Source organism: Arachis stenosperma, chromosome 3 (genome assembly GCF_014773155.1).
Source record: "Arachis stenosperma cultivar V10309 chromosome 3, arast.V10309.gnm1.PFL2, whole genome shotgun sequence".
NCBI lineage: Eukaryota > Viridiplantae > Streptophyta > Magnoliopsida > Fabales > Fabaceae > Arachis > Arachis stenosperma.
In genome coordinates, this window is record NC_080379.1 from 42,708,122 (window position 1) to 42,723,421 (window position 15,300).

Consider the following 15,300-nt stretch of genomic DNA (forward strand, 5'->3'; position numbering starts at 1 on the left):
CCCTCAACAACGGCGACAATGATACAATAGCAGCGGCGAGTCCCTACGTTGCCAGTGCGGTCTCCCTCCCCCTCCTCTTCTCTTCTTCTTCCTCAGGTGGGGGTGTGTGTAATGTCTCCGTGTGTGAGTTTTGAGGAACAGGGGTGGTGGTTGGGTGAAGAGGGTTAGGGTTAGAAACTCTTTCATTTAGGGTGGCTGGGTGAAAGGGGTGGTGGTGGAATTTGAGATTAGAAAAGTGGTGGTAAAGATAAAGGTAATTTAGAAAATTTAGGTAATTTTTTAGTGTTTGGATAATTTTGTTGTGCAGAACCCATATTTCATGGCTACAAATGGTAATTTCCTTTTTCTAAGGGTAGATATGTCAGCATTTTCAACTTTCGTGGGTAGAAATGGTAGTTTACTCTAAAAAATAAGTCACATAATTTGAGCATATATACAAAATTATAAAATAAAATAAATAAAGTTAATAACTAAAAGAAGAATAAAAACAAAAAATAAAAAAAATGTTTGAAAATTATATAATTATTAATTTTGTAGTAATAATCACTCTTTTACTTAATAAAAAAAATCAAAAGAAAAAAATCTTTGGTCCGGCGGGCCAACCCGTCCCGTCCCGCCAAAACCCACAAATTTGACGGTATAGATTTAGTGGAAATTCAAATTCTAGCCTAACCCGCCTTTTTTTTAGCGGATTTGACGGGTTGGCCTGACAGATTCGACTCATTTTATCATTTTTAATTTTATGTATATTGTGGTGTAATTTTATAGTCTATTTTTTTTAATAATATTTTTTCTTTACTAATTTGAATCCCAGGAAACAATGGAAACTTGAATAGTATAAAATATAGTTCTAATAGTTATTGATATGGTTGCTGTAATTTGGTTCCTTATAAATTGGATGCTAAGTGTTATAACGTGGTTATGATTTTTTATCTTTAATAAATTATTCATAACTAATTAACAATTATTTTTCTTTTGTGCTTATAAAAGAAATAGAAAAGAGAAAAGGGGGTAGGTTTGAGAATCCGACTTTTAGTCTTATATCAAATTATTATAAATATTGATTTGAGTATCAAAGTACCTTTTATTAATATTTTACACTGAATGTTTTTATTCAACCAAAAAATTACTTATTTACTCAAGAAGGAGCCAAAGTTATTCCTAAATAGATGAGTTATACAAAAATACTGCTTTGCTATTCAAAAACAGTTGTTATAATTGTTTCATTTTATAATTTATTATATAATATAATTTCTTAATTTACATGTTGCAAAGGAATATGTAGACCATTTAAAGTGTGGTAAAACATGAATTTAAGACAAATATTTATTTATAAATTATAAATTTTAAATGATTTATAAGTTTATGTACACATGTAAAATAATTATTTTTATGTGATATATTTGGTTATTTTATAAATATAAATAAAAATGTTTGTTACTAAAATAGAAATACAAATATGAATTTTATAACTCTAAGAAAAAGAATAATTAATAAATTTATTAATTAACATATAATAATAACGCAGTTTTTAACAAAGAGTCTAAAATTTGGTTTTTCTAATTGTGAATTACTTTAACATATTATCAAAATTCAACGGTAGGAAATATTTTTAAAACTCGTCATTAAGTAGAGATAACAATTATATCTGATACTCAATTTTTGTTCTATAACTAGTGTATGTTTTCGTATTTGGTATGGAATAGTATATAAAATTATATAAAAAATTTATTAAAATATTAAACAACAAAATATATAATAATTATTACTATAAATATTTTATAATTTAAAAATATTAAAAATAATTAGTATTTATCTTAACAAATTTTAGTTGGTTGAGTGATTATCTCATTCGTCTGTTTATTAAACAAGTATTTATAGTTTAATTTTTACTTTATGTGTGTAGTAATCTATTGGCTAGTGGCAGACACTTGATAAATAGAGCATCAATACGTAGTGGATTAGTCATCGACCTGTCGAGTTAGAAAATTCGTAGGAAAAAAAATATTTATCTTTAAAATAGAACAATTTTTTATTGATAGCAATACTTATGGAGGAGATTTGTCTTTATTAAAATTTACCTGAGATAATTATATATTTTGGTATCGTATTCATTCTTGATATCAAAACAATATGATCCATTATTACCTATTAAAACTTCACACATTTTATGACATAATTTTCATATTTTTAAATTTATAGGCTTATGTCATTATAAAAGTTATTAGCAGATTAATTAGTATTTTTTGGTAACATTAACGAAACATCATTATTGAGTATTACTGAAAAGAAACCAATAATAACTTTTTGTTATTTAATATATAATTTATTCTATTAAAAAATAAATTAATATTTTTTTAATTGATAAATACATTTATTTTTAATTTTTTACACCATTTTATTTGACAATATTTATCATTAAAAAAATAACAAATGACCACACTATCTTACAATATGATGTACAATGTAATTTTTTATCTTAAAATTAATTTTGGTTAGTGAAATAAAATTTAAAATATTTTTTATTTTCGTACTCAAATTTAAATTTAAATTTAAAATTGATCAACAACTCATCCTTTTTAAAGTTTAATAACAAAAATAAAATTGGTTAGATACAAAATATTCAACATTTAATAATTTCAATCATTGAAATTTAGTTACCAAAAATTGAGTTAAAAATTAATTATAGCTTAATAATTGATAATATATATATATATATATATATATATATATATATATATATTTATATTAATTATATTAGTACGTAAATAATAATAATAATAATAATAATAATAATAATATCTAATGTATTAATTTATTTTTTTGACAAGATTAATGTATAATTTATTGAGGGTTAATTTATTGTTCGAATTTTTTTTATAAATTTTCTAGTAGGTGAAAATAATGATCTCATTTTATTATTATTTAAAAAATTATTTATAATTTTTTAATTATGTAATTAACTTAGTTGATAATTTTTATTATTACTTTTCTATTAAAAAAAATTTTAATTTATACTATTTACATATTTTTTAATATTAATAAGTGAGTAAGTATTTACGCTATTATACTTATTGTCTTAGATGATAACTTAAGTTACTTATTTTATATATTAATAATATAAATAATATCTTCTATCTTAAATTTATTAAATATTAAGAGAAAAAAATTATGCAATAAATTATATAAATAGTCATCATAAAAAATAAAAAAATTATTTACCATATATAATAATCCTTGATATATGTAGTGTTATATTTATATATTAGGATTATTTATTTTAATTATATAAATAATTATTGTTATTTTCATTTTTTATTATATTAGTAAATAATATACAAAACTAAAAAAAAATTAAAATTATAAATTTTTATTAATTTGAATTAAAAAATGTCTTGTAAATATATTCAATTTCTATATATATTAAATGTTATAATATTAAATAGTATAGTACTTGTTACAATAATGATTTAAAATATTAGTCCAAGATATATTTGGGTCTAGTAAGATCTCAAAGCAAGTATGATCAACCTAGTCCATTGTTATGGTCTCAAATCCAACTTAAGTTCATTATCTTAAGGTCCAATGCAAATAAAGTCCACGTGTTCTCTCTCAAATTCATCCAAATTGAATTTTCATCACTAGTTAGATATGATAATGAGAGACCCATTTTCTATTTCTCACTCTATTTAAAAAAAATATGTCCCTATCTCCTCTCTATCTTTACAAATTTCTATTAAATTATCTCTTTTGGAAATGCAGATTTCTTTGAGTATCTATAGATATTTTTTGAAAATATTTTAAAAATAACTAACACAAAAAGGTATAATATAATAATCATACAATAATTAATTCAATTTGATTTAACATAATTCATAACATATTCCATAAAAATAATCTTTCAAAAGAAGAAAATATAAAAACATATTCCAATATAATAACATAACATAATATTTTAAGACGATACTAAACGACATAGCTAGTGACGAACTTAAGAGGCAGAGAAAGTGAGTTAGAAAAAGAGAAAGCGCAAAAATCAAGGCTGAGAATGAGTTTGGAAGAAAAAAAGAAGGATTCCAATTGGAGTTAGGAACTAGGGTTACTAAATTTAAGAAATTGATATATATATATATATATATATATATATTAGGATAAATTATTAATTTTATATTCTTGTGGATTTAACGGGTTCTATGGGGCGGGTATATCTCTGTCTCCATCTATTTTACGTGGGCAGGCCGTGGAATTTCATGAGTCCCTGTCTAATCTCAAAACGCGAATAATCTCCGTAAATACCTATTTCAGTTGTTTTTTTTTTTATCATACTTATAGCTAATATTCGTTGGTTCGTGACGTTGAGTTATTTCAACCACTCAGTAAATTCTAATATAACCAAAGTCTAGGTTATATCATTTTTATAAAGTCGCATGTATCCTTGTTATAATAATAATTAATAATAAAAGATAAATAGATAAACACTAAATAAGTCACATTTTTTATATATATAACAATAACTAATATTACATATTATAACTTGTGAATTGTAATACTTTAATAAATGATGTATAGCAACTTAAATCTTGATAAGTCTAAAAATTAAAAAAAAAATAGTTAAAAAATTACATATTGATCCATAAAATTTTCTTTTAGAAATTTGTCCATAGTATGATTAAAAACTTTGACATTATGTATATGTTATTTATCTTTATATATATATATATATATATATATATATATATATATATATATATATATATTATTTTATTTTATAGAAATTTATAATTTTTTTATCGATAATGTTAGTGGTTATAGAGAGATTTACTTTTAAACAAAATTATAGAAAAATTTAAAATAAAATTGGTTGATATTTTTTTGACAATTCATTCAATTTTTAGTTTAAATTATAATTGAATTATATATTCAATTTATATTTGTTTGTTTATCTTAATGATTGTATATAATAGATTATATATTTAAGCATGTTTTGAAAGAAATTATTCAATTTTATATAATTGAAAGATAACTATAAAATTGAGACTAAGATAAAGTGAAATACAATAAATATATGAGGAGTAAAAATAAAATAAACAATTAAAAATAAGGTAAAAAATAATTAAAAAGGTAAAAGAAAATAGGAAAGACAATGTGTATAGTTGATAAAAATATATTGTAAAAAAGTTTAGTATAATAAAAAAATATAAAAGATAAAAAATAAAAATTAAGATATATTTTTATTAAAAATTAAAAAAATATTATATATGAAAAAGAACCTATTAATTAAGTTCTATATAAATATTATAGAAAATTTAAAATATTAATAAATAAAATAATAATTTTTTTAAGAACTATTAATTAAAATACATAAAGTACATTATGATTCATATATATATAAAATAATAAATTAATTAACTTAATTAATTTAATTTTTTATTTATTATTTATCTTGGTCAAATCAAATAATATAATTGATTAGTTATAATTAATATTGTTCATCCTAGGTGTATAACTAAAACATATTAAAACACTAAGAGTAAATTAAAGCATAAGGATAAAATTAAAACAAAATAGCATTTTCTATCTTGTAAATTTATTTTTAGTTAAATTTTCATTTATACACCTTTAAAATGTATCACTTTAATATAATGATATTTTTTAAAAAAATAAAAATTATGGTAAATATTACATATATTTATTAGTAAATTATATACAAATATTTTTTGAAGTATATCACTTTTATTCTATAAAAACAGTTTAGATACCTTTAAATGTGATTATAATAATTAACTAAGTATTATATATTATTTACTAATTTACATTTAATGATTTATCTCTAATATTACATTGAATGAGGTAACAATTAATTTGTTGTATTTATAAAATTTTTAATTATAGTAAAAATATAAGATATGATATAAAAAAAAACTAAAACAACATAAATTTTTTATTAAAAGAATTGTGTTCATTTTTTTGGATACGTGTCTATTTTTTTCAAGTTATAAATTTTAATTGATATAAACTAATGATGGTTAAATGTACCAAAAAAAATAGCAATTAATAAAAAAATAAAAATTAAGTAATGCAAATATATTCTTAAAAGCTTGAACTAGAATAAAGGCCTCCAATTATGATCATTAACTATAATCATATATATTTATTTCAAGATTTATACTTTGAAACCTTAGAACATTAATATTTTATATTTTATATTTTTTCAATTTTAGACTATCATAAATATTAGTTGCTCTCCAATAATTACAATTTTTTTAAAAAATAAACATTATTAAACGATCCTAAAAATATATAATAATTTTAAAATAACAAAAAATATATAATTACCTAAAATAAAATATTTGTGTAGTAATTGAAATTTAATTGCCACTATAAAAGATATATATAATATCATATCATAATCAAATAAGTGTTTAATCAAAGAATTTAATATTTATATAATATGACAAACCATAATAAGCACTTAAATTTAAATGTTCATAAATAAAATTTTATTATTTTTTGTCGAAGTAAATTATACAATAAGAAAATTCATAATTGTATTATTGATGTTCAAATAATAGAAATAAGATCATATTGATTATATTTATATAATGATTCAAAATTATAAAATTAAATATTCATTATATATATATATATATATATATATATATATATATATATATTACAAAAATTATTATTAAAAGTTGAATATGCAGATTAAAAAAATAAATTATAACTTGCAAAAATTATCTATAAAATTTATTATATAAATAATAAAATTGTAAAAATTATGTATCTATATAAATTAAATTATATTATTGTAAGATATTTTGATATTTAATTAAATTAATTAATTAATTGTAATTGATTTGATTAATAATTTAAAAAAATTAATAATATTTTTTTAAAAATATGCCAATTTAAATAATCTATATTGAAGATAAGAAAAATATATTCAAATTATATAATAACATAATATTTTTATAAGTTTTTTTATTAGCATTTTTTTGACATTCCTCATTTTCAACTGTGATTAGGCCTAAAACTCGCTTATGTTATTGAAAATAAATGTAATATAATAAATTTTTATCTGATAGTGTTATATATGCATAATCACAGGATAATTAACTTAAGTAAGTCAATGATACGATGTTTAGTTATCACAAGAGTATTCACAACATTATCAATCAATCATGTATGATTTCTGATGAAAATAATATATTTAACATGAATGTTGTTTGTTTGATGAAATAACCGATTGACAAAAAAAATTCATTACAATAGGTATATTCATTTTAACAAATATTCGTCTACCTAATATTATAAAAAATACATTGGTCATCCTAAATTACTACAGGTTTAACTTTTCATAGTCAGCGATAGAATGCCGCCTAAATTAAGACATTTTTGGGTTATAGTATTCTTCAAATAAATAATCAATAGATACTCATCCATGCTTTCTCATTTTAAGCATATTTATATATAAAAAAATTATACATAAAAAAAAAAGTTAAAATATCAAAAGTGATAAAAATGATAATTCTTATAATTTTGTGTGGTCTTCTATATATAAAATGTAATATCTCGTAGTTTTTAAAATCTAAATATGAATAAATTATGATTTATCTTATTAACTTTGAATTTTATATTTTTAGAAATTATTTTATTAAAAAATAATTACATTACTTTTATGATTATTAAAATTTAAATTAATTATGATTTATTCTATAGTTTGAACTATTTAATAAAAATTATTTTAATAGGCAAAATTAAATTAATTTTTATAATTATTATTATCATTTGAATTTGAATTAATTAATATTATTATATAAATTTGTTATAATAAAATATTTTACATAATTAATTTTTATGATAACTAGAGTTTAAATTAATTAAAATTTTTACATAATTTTTATTATAACAAGATATTTTTTAGAAGGATAAAATTATTATTATTATTATTATTATTTTATTTGTTTTAATTAAAATAAGAATTTGTTTATTAATATTATTATCAAATTCAAAATCTGTCAATATGAGTAAATATTAATACTCTTCAATAAACTTTATTTTTCTAATATTTTATCATAGATCTTTATTTTTTATAATTATTATGTTATTAATGTCATTTATATTAGTAACTTATATATATTTGTATTTTAATATATTCAGCTTTTATAATTATTCATTTAAAATATTTATATCTTGAGTTATTGACTCAGCAATTCTAATACGTGACACATATCCTCTTTTGACACATAATCCTTATTTAGCACCATTAATCATCATATCATTCTCTCATGCATGACCGAACTTCTTTGGTAAAAAGAGAGAGACCGTGAGTGGTAGAAAAAAGAAACCATGACACCATTGAACTTTCAACCTCAATTTCTTGAGCTCATAACTCTAATAAAAAATTTAATCTAATTAAAGTGTTTGTATTTTTTTTTTATCTTTATGTTGATGTCATTTTTATTCAGGAGAAATCGATGGTAAAAATTTTTTTTCAAACTTGCATGATTTGGCTAAAGTGAGGAGAAGGTGGAGTAGCCAATTTTCAATGTTTTCTTCTTCAATTGTTAGGTCAAAAACTTTTTCTGAAGCTTCGGTTGTTATGATTCTTCTATAGATATAGAATTTGATAATTTTTTATCAATTAATATGTATGTGATAAGTAAATGTTAGTTTAATTGATTATTATTTAAATTTGATTAAGTTTTTGTTGAATTATTGTTGTTTACTTGAAATTTTAGTTTGGCCATATAAAAACTGTTAATTGGAGAGTTTTGATGATTTTGGAATTGTTGTAATGTGGTACATTGAAAAAAATTGATGAGATTTGATTACTGTGAGATTAATTTAAAAGCTGTGAAAAAGCAGTAACTAAAATGTTCAAAAACAGATTAAAAATTAGATATATATTTTGAAAGATCACAAAGAAAGATTTCAGTTTTGAGAAAGAATGTTGTCACCAACACAAAAATTATTGAGTATGAAAATATAAATTAATAAAAGATCAAGGTTAAAAATAGTAATTATATAAGTTTTGGGAGTATTTTGAATAAAAAGTAAAAATTTTAGAGTAAATCAAATTTTTTATAAAAGTTATGGGTTATTTTTAGAAATATAAGGTTAAATTAGTGATTTTATAAAATTTTGGGTTAAAAAATAAAATATTTAAAAACTTGAGATTTAAGACGAAATTTCTAAAAAAATTAAGAATAAAGTTTTATAAACTAGTTTTTTATATTAAAATGAAAATATTAAATATTACTAATTTTTAATTAATATTATTACTTATACTAATTTAACTAATATATATTTTTATTAGTATATTCTATTAGAGTTATTATTTTTATCAAATAAGAAAGAAAGATAAAATAATAAGATTTTCTAAAATCGTTAGAAATATAGAGTTAAATTAAAAATCTTATAATTTTCCTTTCATATGATATTTAGGAAAATGCAAGAGAAAAGTGTGAAGAAAGATATTAGAAAGTAAAAGAATAAATAAAGAAAGATAAAACAAATCTTAAAATCTTTGGATCTCTTCATACAACATATAGAAAAGATATGAGAGAAATTATAAGGGTATGTAACACATTGAAAGAAGTGAAAGATAAGGAAGAATTTTAAACAACGAAAAAAGAATTTTTACTCTAATCAAATATTAAAAAAAATTGAAATAATATGAAAGAATAATTGCCATAAAAAGTAGAGAAAGTAGATTGAAATAATATTTTACAAAACTAATATAAAAGAACAAATGACTAAGAATGAGAATGGCTAAGACTAACTGAGAACTGAAAACTGAGAAAGATATAGAAATTGGTAAACGAGAACTAAATGATTGAAGGTTTGCCTGGTAAGGACGAGAATTTTGTTCCGCTTTCCTAATGTACATACTGATTAACTACTGAATTCGGAAAAATTCACGTACTGATTGATTGTTGAAACCGAGAAAATCCATGTACTGATTGATTTTGATTGTTTAAAGGTGTACATATATAGAGTACCCAGGAACTGAATGATCGTTGATCTCAGAGAAATCTACATACAGACTGTTAGTTGTTTAAATGCGAAAAGTACCCACGGACTAAATGATCATGGATCTCGAAAAAACCTATTGACTGATTAAGAAATGATTTTTGGGATGCCTATGGACTGAAGATAACTGTTTTTGTTGTATGTATATTATGGCGTCAAGTTTTGCGACGATTTTCTGTTGTCATTGACTAGTGATATTTAAACCACATCGATACATATACAAGGACTGATACAATTGAAAAACCATATCTGAGACTAGTTCTTAGGTAATGTCGGGTTGTAGGATGTAAATCGACACATGAGTTCATGGCCTACATAGGATATACATGTATCATTTTTTGTTGCGCATATTTTTGTGTTGTGTATTTCTGTGAAGGTGTGTGTGTTTTTAGTTGATTGCTTTTCTATTCTTTGTTTGTTGAAGTTGTATATGTTCTATTGCTTATTTGTTGTATAATAAAGAATAAACTGAACTTAATTGTTATCTCGACTCTACTAAAGACTCTCCAGTTCTTATTCCCTCTTTGCACCCCTTTTAGCTATAGGTACGTAAGTTTATTGTGAAACTGCAAAAGTATAGAAGGAATTGTTTGCGAGTTGAGTTATTGTTAAAATTTATTTTTTCCTCGCCTTGTTAGTTGAAGTTTTATTCAGAGGGGTAGGTTTTGTAATTGATTTTATATGTAATACTATAATATATTATTAATATTAAGTACGTGAATATGTATTATTTGTTATTGTAAGATGAAAAAGTTTTAACTTTTTAGAAAAACTATCGATAGATTAATGCGTAAAGGCTAAATATATTAAATAGATAATAAAGGAATTAGGTTAATAACACCTTATTTTTGGTACGATCATGACGTGCTAGAATTTGGGTCGTAACATAGAAGACCAGAAGACCATGATTATTTAACAAAATTAATTTATATTTATTGCATTCAATTTGAATAAGTAAAAAATAATCTTTTTTGGTTTAGTCTTTTAGTTCACATGATTTAAATTTGGCTCAATATATAAATTTGATTTGATTTAATTATTAGTTAAAAATATCTCAATTGCTTATTTTATTTATAGATTTATTATTTTAATGACTAATAAATTAATTAAATCAATTAATTAATACATATGATTGGTATAATTAATTTGGTTTAATAAATTAAAAGAAATAAACCAAAAATATTATCAAAATATTAAAAATAAATTAAAAAATACTACTAAATCAAATTAATATAAATGATAATAAATAATGTGATATTTAAATATCTAATCAAATTAATTAATTAATATAATTAATTTATTATAATAAATTATATTTAATGAGTTAAAAAAATAAATTAAAATATATTTTCAGAAATATGTTAGTATGTTACGTCAATTTTATTATTAAGTATAGAAATTTGATTTTTATATAATAGAAGAGATAAATTAAATTAGTTGATTGCTAATTGTTGATAAAAAGACTAATTTAATTAAAAATTAATTTAATCAATTTAAAATACCAATTTTATCCTTGTATAAAAGAGCAATTTGATTGGTACACATTCATGCGCATGTGTTTGGCACACATTTTACCAGTAAAATATTGACATGTCTTTATTCAAAATGGACCCACTATGCGACGTCTAAGGTTACATTTTCATTTTGAGCTCTTACTCCCTACTTCCTTGATCCTTCCTTTTAATCCGTAATCCCACTTTAGTTGGAGATTCCTTATCCATTCCTTCTATAATCAATCCAAAATAATGCGACTTTAATTATCGCCACTCATATATTTATGTAACAACATCAAATGTATTAATGTTTAGGTCATTTTCATTCCCTACTTTTCCCACTATCTTTATAGTGTTTGCCCTTTTTGTTAATGTGCATTTACAGTAACCAAACTCTAAAGTTCTAAATGCTCACTCCACTTCGGGTGTTCAACACTTGACTCAATCTCATAATTTGTCCGGATCTAAAGTTTATTACATCCAATTTGATATTTAAAACTTTGATCCACATATACTTGTAGCTTAGATTCGGCTCAGATTTCAATTTAATCTAAATGAAATCCCAGTCAAATAATTGTTAAATATTAGATTATGTTAACAAGTACCTATTTTTATTAAAACATTATATGTATTGGCAGTATTGCTACTGCCTCGTGTATAAATATTTTTAGTAATTAAGTTTGACTAAATTAACTTAAAACTTTTAAAAATTATTTACATAATATACGTATAAATGGTATGCTTTTTTAGTATTTTTTTTTGCGCATTTTTTTCTCTTTTTCTTTTTTTTTTATTGTTGCAATTTTTTCTTTATCTCTTTTTCTTTTCGTGTTATTGTAACACTTTATTTTTTTATTCGTTATTTGATTTTTTTTATTCATAGAGCATGAAACAAAAGAAATTATGGGAGGATAAAAAAAAGAGTTTGAAAAAAACTAATTACATAATATATAAATTGTTTTAGAGTGTAGAGTTTTAGTTTAATAACAAAAAAATGCATAAATTTTTGTTAAAAATCATATAAATTTTAGTTACATACTACATAAATTGTTTTAAAGTGTGTAGTTTTAGTTAAATAACAAAGAAAAAGACATATAAATTTTTGTTAAAAAGCACATAAATTTTAGTTAATGACTGTCCTATTTTAAAATGAGTTCAAGAGACATATTAGCACATAATTTTTAAATTACGAAACATAAATTTTTGCTACTCAAACACAATTTTCTTCTTCTTCTACTACTGCATTTCTTCTTAGCTTTTTCATTATTATCATCATCATCATTTTCTTTCTTTTTTTTCTTTCTCTCAATATATTTTTTCTTCTTTTTCTTCTTCATCATCTTCTTTTTTCTTTTCTCCCAACATGCATGTCTTTTATATATATTATTATTGTTACAAAGTTTTTCTGTATTTTATGTTTCTCTTAAAAAATAGAGAATTTTATCCAAACAAATTAATTTAAAAGTTAAATTGTATATTCCTATATCCTAAACAATAAACTGTCTTACAGTATGATATAGAAATCAACTTGAGTTCTATGTTTATGGTGATAAAATTTATGTGCTTTAAATAAAAAAAATATATTGTTGTTATGGACTCGTTAGGAAATCAAATTCTGGATCAACCCAATCATGGGACCTCCACCCTAGGCCAAAGGATCCTGACTCAGGGGCATGACACTGTCCTCAACGAGCTCATGTGAAACACGACTATAGGAAAGATATGATCTCATTTCTATTTCTATTTCTTTCTTTTTTTTTATCATTTTTGTCTTGTATTTTTTTTTATTCTTTTTCTCTTTCATAAAATTTTTAAAAATACACAAAAGAAACAAAGAAGATATATAAGAATAAGAAAAAAAATTAAAAGAAGAAGAAGATGATAATGGACAGAAAAAGAGAAGGAATCAGAAAAAAAAAAAAAAAAGAGAGGAGAAAGAAAAAAAAAAGGAGAAAAAAAAGAAAAAAAAAAGAAGAAAAGACGCATTTTGGGTGAATTTGATTTAGCAAAATGTTTACCTACCTAACATTTCCGTATATGTATATATGAAACGGTAATATGTAATGAGCAGCAAATTTAGTCCACAATTATGATCCGAAGAATGAGAACGAAGAAGCATTCTTAATGATAGATTAAGAAGGAAAGTAATAGCTAATATATGGATATCTTGAAGGAAAGTCACACTTCGTGTTTTGTTTGGAGATTATATATACAATGCTCCGAATATCCAAAGTCCAAACTGAGGTGGGAACTTCCGTGTTTACAAGTGGAAATGTGGAATGGTAATGATTGTGTCATTGTGATTTGTGAAGATTTAGAGAAATTCGTAGTTGTTCCCGTTAGGAATAACAATGGACAAGATTGGGCGGGTATTTCAATATTCGTATTCACTCCAAACATTAACACATTGTTTGGATTGATGGAATTTGAAGGGAAAAAAAAATAGAAGGAGAAAAAATAGATGAAAAAAATAAGTTTTTTATTATTTGGATGGGAAGAGAAAATAAAAGAAAAAGAAAAAAATTAATGTGGGTCCATTAAATTATTTTTTCTCCACAAATAAGATAGAAATAAAAAAAATGTGGTAAATATAAATAAAATTATATATTTATTTTTATCATTAATAAATTATATATATAATATAAATAAGGGTTTAATGTAATTTTATATTATTATAATTTTTTTTCTTTTCACTTTTCTTTTCATCCAAATAAAAAAAAAATTCTATTTTCTTTTCATCTATTTTCTCTTCATCCAAACAATATACAAATAACTCTAATTTTTCTTCTATTTTCTTTTCTCTCCTTTTCTTTCCTCTTATTTTCTTTTCTATACCCAAACAAAGCCTAACTACTTTTTCTATTCACAACTACGAAACATTATAGATTCGTATTCGTTTCACTTTATCCACACATAAGGTTGAAAGTGAGCTGAGTTGAGCTTAGTTGAATTGAACTAGGCTAAGTTTAAATTTGACTGACGAAAATTAAACTTGACTCACGATTCGACTCATTAACAATCAAGCTTATTTTGTAAGTTCAAGTTCAACTCAACGAAAATTCACGAGCTGACTCAAATAATAGAAACATAATCTATAATTTTATATCAATAAATTATAACTTATATATATTAAAAAATATTAAAAAAATAAATTTAATATATTGTCTATCTATCAATTATAAATTTTTTATTTATGTCCTACATCAAAATTATATATAAAAAATGACTATAAAATTTTAAACAATTAAGAATATTAATATATATGTAAAATTATATATTACTATTTTATATATATTAAATTATTAATACGTATATCGTATATGTATTTAATCTATACTTTTAATATTATATAAATAATCCAGCAAGTTCACGAGTTAATGAACTGAATTTATCCAAACTCAAGATCAACTCATTTAATTTATGAGGTCAAATCTAAGCTCAAACTCGTCTCACTAGCTCATGAGTTCAGTTCATTAAATTATTAATAAGTCGAGCTCGAGTTAGTTTATGAGCGAGTTTGACGCACTTCTAGCTCTATCCACATCCCAAATGTGATACTTTTTGTGTGTATTTTTTTAATAGCATCTCTTTTGTATGAATATAATTTATGATCTATAAAAATAAAATATAAAATACACAAAAGTTAAGTAAGTTTTAAATATAATTAAAATGATCACATTATAAATTATAAACAATCTTAAAGAAATTTATATTCATCAAATTAAACCCGTCAAATACAATAATCTAGCTTAAACATTTATTTGTGTAT